This window comes from Emys orbicularis, chromosome 6 (assembly GCF_028017835.1).
Source record: "Emys orbicularis isolate rEmyOrb1 chromosome 6, rEmyOrb1.hap1, whole genome shotgun sequence".
Lineage (NCBI taxonomy): Eukaryota > Metazoa > Chordata > Testudines > Emydidae > Emys > Emys orbicularis.
In genome coordinates this window covers 14,963,539-14,973,573 of record NC_088688.1, presented here as the reverse complement: position 1 = coordinate 14,973,573, position 10,035 = coordinate 14,963,539, and positions in this window count along the sequence as shown.

The following is a 10,035-nucleotide window of genomic DNA, read 5'->3' as shown; positions in this document are numbered from 1 at the left end:
CAGCTCCTGTGGCTCCCCTCCCCTCTCCAGGTGTTTAGACCTCTGCGGTCCCAGCGCTGCTCAGGTTTGGCCTAGCCCATTGACAGCGGGTGGACGGGCAAAATCTGCGTGAATGGTACTGTGACCTAGTGCATGGAGTTGCAGCACCACTCACTGAAATTTGCTCTGACAGCCCCCATTCCCCCACCCACCCCCGTCATCATGATGGAGCGGCACCTGGGCTAAACCTGAGCAGCACTGCAGCCCTGGGCACCAGGCCGCAATGCCCAGAGCGGGGAGCTGAGCCCAAACACTCCTGTGGGTTGGGCGCCACCGCTGTGGGGTGAGTGTGGAGGCGGCTTGCAAGCCCCCCATCTCCCCTAAGCCTCCTTCCTTCCCTGGGAACAGGACCCACCCCACCCCCTAGGCCTCCCATGTGACCCTTTGATGCATTCTGGGGACTCAGTTTTGGGTCATGCCCCCTGGGTTGAGAAACCCTGTCTTAAAGGACTTTACAAACATTAGCGGAGCCTCACAATACCTTCCACCAGCATTATTCCCCACCTTGCCAATGGGGAATCTCAGACACAGAGAGGCTGTAGCTTACGCAGCATCAGGTAGCAAGTCAGTGGGAGGGTGGCCACAGAAGTCCAACTCCCAGTCCCCTCGAGACCTCCCTGCATTGTGTAGCATCTCCCTCCTTCGCCCTCTCCGTAACCACACACAGTGCTGAGCGTCACACATGCAACAGCCTTATGCAAAGCAGGGGAGAGTGCTGCATAGTGCTGTGCTCTGCAATGACAGTAATGCACAGGATTACAGAGCAAAGATAGATTTTACTGGCAAGATGAAAGGAAACTGCATCTTTAATAATTTACTTGGGTAGTTTGGAGGGAGCCAGGTTGGTGGTATCAGTGCAGTCAGAAAATCCCACCATCTGTTCCTGGGAATCTTGCTGGCTCCGCTGTCCAGCCAGAAAGACCGCAGGGGGCTCCATTTTCTCATTAAAAAGGGACAGTGGATACTCAGTGATGTCTAGACCAGGGTGAAAGGTTAAAACACAGTAATCCCTGGAACATGTTAAACTGATCTTCCCTGGAAAAAAAGAGAATCAATACAACTGTAACTGAGGTAGGCAAAGAGACATTGCTCTATGTGTGTGTGAATTTAATAACTGCAGAATCGGATTGAATACCTTGTCTTCTGTGCATGTTACTAACGATGCTTTGGGTCGGCAGTTCTCATTGTGATCATCTCTGCCCTCCTGGATAACACAGGCCACACACCTTCCTTTTTCTGATCTTTTAGGAAAAACATCCAGTCTTGATTTAAAAATTGCCAGTGATGGAGAATCCACCACGACCCTTGATAACTTGTTCCAATGGTTAATTACCTGCACTGTTAGACATTTATGCCTTATTTCCAATCTGAATTTATCTAGATTCAACTTCCAGCCATTAGATTGTTTATCCATTTTTCTGCTAGACTGAAGAGTCCATTATTAAATATTTGTTCCCCATTTAGGTACTTATAAACTATGATCAAGTCACCCCTTAGCCTTCTCTTTGGTAAACTAAATAGATTCAGCTCTTTGAGTCTATCACTATAAGGCAGGTTTTCTAATCCTTTAATCATTCCCATGGTTTTTCTCCGAACTCTCTCTAATTTATCAACATCCTTCTTGAACAGTGGACAACAGAGCTAGACGCAGTATTTTCCATCAGCAGCCACACCAGTGCCAAATCCAGAGGTAAAATAACCTCTTTACTCCTACTAGAGATTCCCCCGTTTATGCATCCCAGGATCGCACTAGCTCTTTTGGTCACAGCGTTGAACTGGGAGCTAGCGTTCAGCTGATTATCCTAGAAGCAGTGACTCTGAAAAAGATTTGGGGGTGGATTGAGTCTCCCATCGGGTAAGTATGGCCCACATTGTTTGTTCCTAGATGTATACAGTTACATTTAGTCGTATTAAAATGCATATTGTTTGCTTGCAACCAGCTTATCATGCAATCTCGATTGTTCTGTATCAGGGACCTGTCTTCTTCCTTATTTACCACGCCCACAAGTTTTGTTTCATCTCCAATTTTTATCAGTGATGATGTTACGCAGGGCCGGCTTTAGGACCTGTGGGGCCCAATTAGAATACCTGGCGGCGGTCCGGGTCTTTGGTGGCACTTCGGAGGTGGGGGGTCCGCTCTGCGTCTTCCGCGGCACTGAAGGACCCCCCCGCCGCCGAAATGCCACCGAATACCCCAGAGTGGACCCCCCCCCCGCTGCCAAAATGCCGCCGGAGCGGACCGCCGCCGGGTGAGCCTAAGGCACGGGTCCTCTTAGGCGTGGGCGCGGGGCCTTCTTACCCACGGAGCCCGATTCCAGGGAATCGGGGGAATCGGCCTAAAGCCGGCCCTGATGTTATGTTTTCTTCCAGGTCACTGATAAAAATGTTAAATAGCATTAGCACAAGAACTGGGGTCACTGTGGGACCCCAGTGGAAACACACCTGCTTGATAGTGATTCCCCTTTTTACAACTACATTTTGAAACCTATCGCTTAACCAGCCTTTAATCTATTTAATGTGTGCCAGATTAATTTGATATTGTTTTATTTTTTTAATCAAAACGTCGAGCGATACAAACTCAAAACCTTTACAGAAATCTAAGTGTAATGTATCACCACTATTACCTTTATCAACCAAATTTATAATCTCACAAAAAAAGAGAAGATATCAAGTTAGTTTGACAGGTTCTATTTTCCATAAACCCATGTTGACTGGCATTAATTATATTACCCTCCTTTCAGTCTTTATTAATCGAGTCCCCTATCAGCTGCGGCATTCTCTTACCCAGGATTGATGTCAGACCAACAGGTCTATAACTACTCAGGTCATCTTGTTTACTCTTTTTAAATAATGGCAAAAAATTAACTTTCTTCCAGTCTTTTGGAACTTTCCCAGTGTTCTAAGACTTATTGAAAATCAACATTAATGGTCAAGTGAGCTCTTCAACCAGCTCTTTTAAAACTCTTGGATGCAAGTTATCCAGACCTACTGATTTCAAAATGTCTAACTTTAGTAGTTGCTCCTCCTGAGATACTAATGGAATGGAAAGAGTGTTAGCATCATATGATATGACTACGTCCCGTTTTGTTCCCAAATACAGAACTGAAATATGTATTGAACCCTTCTGCCTTTTCTGCATTATTATTGATAATTCTGCCATTTCCATCTAGTAATGGACCAATACCAGTTAGGATTCTTTTTGTTCCTAACATACTTTAAAAAACTCCTTCTTATCATCCTTAACTCTGCTGGTCATAATTTTTTCCCTTTGGCCTTTTGCTTCCCATATAAATTTTCTACAATTCCTAGCTTCTGATTTATATTAATTACTATCAACTTCCCCTTTTCCCATGTATTATACATTAATTTTTGTAACTGCCTTCACTTCACCTCTAAACCCGGTGAGTTTTTTAACCAATACACCCTTCTTCCTCAATTATAGCTTTTGGGGCATCTAGTAAAGTGTTCCTAAACAATTCCCAATTATCATTCACATTTTTCTGATTAAATTCTTCCTCCCAACTGATATGACTCATAATTGTTTTCAGCTTTGTGAAACTGGCCCTTTTAATGCACCAAGTATATATATTACTGGTCTGGACTTTATTCAGTTTGCACATGATCAATGTGATCACTTGTACCTAAGCTACCATTAATTTTTAGTTCTGTGATCAGTTCCTTTTTAGCTGTGAAGACGAAGTCTAAGATAGAATCATACCGTGTTGATGTTATTAACAGTTTTGGCTTACGCAGAATTGGGGTAGCCTATTTAGCCAGGAGAGAACTCTTACAGCCAGCTTTGCACAACATTTGAACCAGCTGTGTTTCCAGGGCAGAGTTGGGCCCACGCTGCAAAGTTTGGCTCAGTAATGGAACTTTCCCACAGCTAGGGAATACCTGGATCCTTGATCTAGCAATTAAAACTTCGGGGCCTGATCCTCAAAGGAGCACCAGGAACTCCCATAAAAGCCAATGGGAGATGCGGATGTTCCATGTAAATGGCCCTTGATTTGGGCCTTCATCTTCATTAAGGTTAACTGGCTGCCCTAAAGGGAACCAGCAGTATTGGATAAGCCATGGGTGCTGAATTATTTTCTGTGAGGGGGGCTGTTACTTTTTTATAGAGCTCAGACATGAAATATGTGAGGAACACAAATACTACAAAAACAAAAACAACCCTCCCTCCCCGCAAAACGTGGCAAAATAAGGAGGCAATGGAAGTTTCTAAACATTGATTTCAATATTTATTCTGTGACTAATATCACAATTCACCATAATAGTTGCACTATTTGTCATCCATTTTGATGAAACCATAATATAATAAAAATGATAGTTTCAGCAAGTGAGTTTTTGCATATATTAAAATGCAGACTTTTACAACAGCAACAAAAATGTGCAAACCCCTTTTCTCCCCAGAGTAACAAAACAAAACAAAACCTTATACTGAGGTATTTAGTCATGCTATCAATTTCAACAGAAGCAGGGGAAAAGAGAATCTAATGGATATCGCTTTGGATGCCCCTGCGCTGTTTCTTTGTGGGGAATGGAATCAGATCAGTAGCAGAGCCAGAACACTGGGCCTGATCCAATGCCCACTGAAGCCAAATACAGTCTTTTTGCATTGACTTCAGTGGGCATTGCATGGACTCTCGGGGCCCATTGAAGCCAACGGCAAAACTCTAATGACTTTAATGGGAGGATCCAGCCTTCTAAAACCTGGATCATGTGAGCGCCCTCAATTTTCCATTCTGAGCCCTCCGCATGGCACAGGATTGGGGCCTTAGAGAGGAGTACAGGACAGGGTAATAATGGATCAGACATGCAGCGCAGCCTGCTGTACCAAACAATAAAGGAAGGAAGAATGAATCCCTCCTTTAAATTTCTAACCAGACAGGTATTTTTTTTCTTCCATACTTAGTTCCAAGCTCAACAAAATAAACATCTTAGCAGACCACCAAAACTAATACCACATATCAAGAGAGAGATGGTGAAATGTCAGGCTTTAAACATTTATTACGCAGATGATGTATTTTATAGCATACAGTGGTTCTGGATGTTCTATAAACAAGACTGAATTGCCATGAAGAGTTATCTCCCTTGTCTTAACAGTCTAGGAAAAGCAGAAAATGATGGTGTTTTTCTCCCCTAGTACAAATAGCTAGTCTCCCCCCCCCTCAAAATATTTTTCCTTTTCTCTTTTTTAAAAAAGCGCCTAGTTTAACAAATCTGATAAATGATTAAATTTTCAAACACAATAAATACATTTAAAAAAATCATTGTTAGCGTGACTGTGTTCTGAAGGAAACCACAACTCCCTTTGCTTTTGACACCGGACTTCGAAAGCTTTAGTGTTATTTCTCCTGGAGATCACAAAAGGATGAGATGATAGCTTAGTGGAAAGAACAAAATTAGTGTAAATCCACAGAATGCCCAGAGGGGGAATAAAAATCAAGTTTAAGATTCTGAGACTTCCAAGTGAGAGGTGTTTGTAAAAATAAGGCTAAGCTTGTGTACGAAAATAAACCATAGGGGCTTCTAACAATTTTTCTTTCAAAGTCATCCATCACGCCAAGAATAGATACAAATTAATCTCCTTCAGGGGGAAGGGGAGAACCAAGCATATCACTTACTTCACTACTCTCCCCTCTTTGTGTTTCACCTTTCATATAAATGATGTCTTCTCCAAACAGCGGTGAAATCCCTCGCGGGAAAACACACAAGTCACTTTGTGGAGAACTAAAACCTTCAATTCGGAAATAATTTCACTAGGAACCAGTCTAATCACATGCCATATAGATTCTGGGCAGACGGCTAACCACTTTGTAGTGGCAGACTCCACAAATCTGTTCTTCATTTGAGCTTCTCCCTCTCCCTTCATCCTCTCAGTGAATTTAGTTACTGTAACACAGAGAAAATGTTCTTTGCCTGTGCAGCTTCATCTCAGGGATTTCTCAGCAGTATCACTGCTTTTCTCCACCTAGATCCTCAAACCGCAGGTGAGGAGATATCTTCTCAGGGCAGAGGGCAGGACAAATTTAATGACCTATGGATGAAGGGCCAGATCCTGAGCTGGTGTGAACTGAGATAGCTTCAGTGATGCTACTCCAACTTAAATCAGCTGAAGATCTGACCCGACATATCTAAGCCTTGGTCTACATGGAGGGAGGACGGGGCGGGGGGATCGATCTAAGTTACGCAACTTCAGCTACGTGAATAATGTAGCAGAAGTCAACGTAATTAGATCGACTTACCGTGGTGTCTTCACTGCGGTGAGTCGACTGCTGCTGCTCCCCTGTCGACTCTGCCTGCACCTCTCGCGGCACTGTAGTACAGGAGTTGACGGGAGAGTGCATGGAGGTCGATTTATCGCGTCTAGACTAGACGCGATAAATCGATCCACTCTGAATCGATCGCTGCCCGCTGATCCAGCGGGTAGTGTAGACATACCCTAACTGGACTTCCCACCCCCTCCCCCCACTGATTTAATTTTAAGGGAACAATTTTTGAAATCTACGTTTATTGAGAACACAAAGGTTGAAACTGGCCAAAACTAATGAAGAAACATAAATGGTAACTCATGTTCCTTCAAAAGGTAACTCAGTGCACACTAAGGCTACGTCTACACAAGAACGTTTACAGCAGCAGAGCTGTCCCGATGCATCTGCGCCGCTGTAAGATCTCTCGTGTAGCCGCTCTATGCCCACGGGAGAGAGCTCTCCTGTTGACATAATTAAACTACCCCCAACGAGCAGCGGTGGCTATGTCGGCAGGAGAAGCTGTCCCACCGACAGCACAGTGCACTCTACCACTTATGCCAGCGAAACGTATGTCACTCAGGGGTGTGTTTTTTCACACCTCCGAGTGACAAAAGTTTGCGGACATAAGTGCTAGTGTAGACATGGCCTTAATAATTACAGGCTTTGGTGGCTATAAAGAATGGAAAAAACAAACAAACTCACTTGGATTTTTGTACTTGACCTTACCATGAATTGGTGAAAATATTAAAAACAGAGATGGTTTTACAGTGCTGATTTCTAGACATTTCTAGTGAACCTATAATATTGGATCTAGTTGTATCTTGGCACCACTGCTTTTGCTGGAGGCTTCCCACCACAGAGCATCTTACAGAATGCATGTTATTTACACCAGTGGTACTGGTGATGCTTTCACATTCATATGGTGGACAGTCTCTCACTATTGAGAAACCTGGAAACATAAATTGGTGACCACTCTTAGATGGAGAAAAATGCTATTTTGTACTGTTTCTTTCATTCCTTAGCAATGCTGTTCAGTGGTAGCAATGTCATAGGTAAAGTTTATTGTTATCAATGCACTTTCAAAAGATATGATTGGTGGTGTGTATAGTTCCAGGGGAAAAAATACATTTTCAGTCAACATTTAGATTCACGGGTACCCATGGAACAATCAAAATTTCAAATTACAAAGCAGTTAATGGCAGAATGAACACACTTTAATTGTCATACACAAATCACAAATCATTGAAAGATGGATTTCACATCACGGGAAGTTCTTAGACACTGTCCAAAAAAGGCTGGGGGAAAATTTCAGGGCGACAGAACAAAGTAACAGGCCAAATCCATTAAACCTGAATATCTGGGTACAGGACTGCAGCTAGAAGGCAACCTCTAGTAAAGGAAAACTATGAATAAACCTTCATGGCTGGCGGTGGAGAAGCATTTGAACAGAATTATTGTCATGTGGCTTGGTTTTGCCTCTTGGTGCTCCAAGAAAATTCCCAGTGATTAGGTGAAAATTCAAGTCTTAGAAATGCAATTTCCAATTCTCCTCTGGGTTCTTCTTTTTTCCCTTCCTTTGATACATTCAGAGGTCAACTTGGAAACGTTGCAGATTATACTGGGTGAAAGACTGGAGCCACAGAAGCTGGCATGTATACTGGGAGGGCTGGGAACAGGAGCTGGAGATCGTGGTTATCGGAGGGCTCAATTCGATCATTCACACATTTCCCCTTATTGCCTGTATTTTAGGGGTTGTTTTTCTTTAACCCCCTCCCCCAAATAAAACAAAAAAATCACTTTTAAATTCTTTGTTCAAGTCTGAAAAAGCAGCAGCAGCAAGTGGATATATTAAGCTGCTTAAATAATTATTCTGATTGGCTGTGGACATTCTAAAACAATCAAATAATCAACTGTGGATAACCCACATATCACATTACATCAACCTTGAAAATTTTTGTTTTCCATCTTTAGCATCGTCTTGAAAAGGGGGTGAGTAGAGTTTGTGTTCAGGTTTGTAAATTTTCATGACAATTCTGTGAGACTGCACTGAATCCAGTCTTAAGCAGCTGCTTCTTTCACACCTTCACACCCAAGGGGCAAGGCATCAGAGGGCAAACACCTTAAGGAGGGTTTAGATTCAACGGCTACAACCCTGAACCTTATAACACTGCTGGGCTTTGTTGTTCTATAAAGTCCAATCTCTCACGGATATTCACTATAAAATATTGCTGCCCCTACTGTGACACAGTTTTCTCACAGACAACCTAATGCTGAGGTACTGCAAATGTTAGTCTTCAGAGAGCTAATCCCTAGACTGTTTCTGGAACTTAGAAATCAGTCTTTCCACAGAAGTCCAGTGCATTAGGCAATTTTTTACAGCTGAATCAAGGTTTTCTCTTTGTTTCTTGGACATGCTACTGTTGAGGATTCTGTTTCCTGCTGTTTTCTCTTGCTTTGTATGCACCTTAGAAAAGACCCAAGCAGAGAAGTTTCGAATAACTGTGAACCATAAAAAAAAATCTCCTCTCCTCTTGTGGTATTTTCTCTGTTGGAAATTTTTGCCCTCAAACTTCGCTTCCTGCAAATAATTTCCCCCCAAGTAACGGACAAATCTGGTTCTCTCTTACACTGCCATAAAACATACTGAACATCCAAAAAAGATCTGGATTGAATCTTTATTCTTGTCAACAAGCAGGCACAAATTCAATCTACTAGTCTACGTTGTGGAGTTCAGATCCAGATCTGTATTGCCTCAAGGTGGGTGGGTATTTGGATCTGGGGGTTTGTGTTTGGGTCTCATGTTTAATCAGGAGCTACACTCCAGTTTAATGGCACCAGAGGTGGGTTTGCCGAATCCATACTTCTTACTACCAGGGGAAAGGGAAGAAAACTGAATAACAGGAGAAAAGTGAAGAAAAAATTGGAATATACCATCCTCCCACATTATAAGCACTGATCAGTAGCCCCCTAATCACAAACTGCCTTTTGGAAAACAGCTTGTGAGTGTTACGAACACCAAAACAGATTTTCCAAGTGAGTTTCTGAGACCTGTTGCAACAATGAAATAAGGCAGATATTATATATGAATCTTAACCGTCAGATTCACCCAACATTGGCAGCTATGCTCAGATCACAGGTGCCTGGAGGGAGGGTTATGTACTGTCACTTCCTTCTCTAATCTTCCATTAATAAGTGCTGAACAAATAAAGGGAAATTTCCACCCCCTAATTCTGTTAGACTTCATCAAGTAAGCACCAGAAGTGATGCAGTAAATAAAAGCATCAATAAAGAAGCAACCGCTAAGCCATGACATCATTTCCTGGTCACCATAGAGGAAGTGAAGTAATGGCCTGCCCGTCCCTCTTTACCAATACAAAGTTACTGAAATAAGTAACTTCAAAGCATGTTTCAAAAACGGGGCTGGAACAGATCTCCTTTTCCAAAAAAGAAACTGAAGTTAGTCAACAGGATCCATAAATCTGGTTAACATTACTCAGACCCCAAATGGTAAATACTGTGTTTACGTCGATCTCTCACAAATCTCTTGCCTTATATTATATATTAAAGCCCTAAGCCTGCAAGTTGATGAGCACCCACAAATCCCGTTGGCATCATTGGGAATTAAAGCCATGCCGTCCTGTGGGACTGGCCCCTAAGGAAGGGTTTGGTGGGCAGCTCTGCTCTTCTTAGGAATTACAGACTTACTACAGAATAGATACTTTAAAAAATAAACGTACCA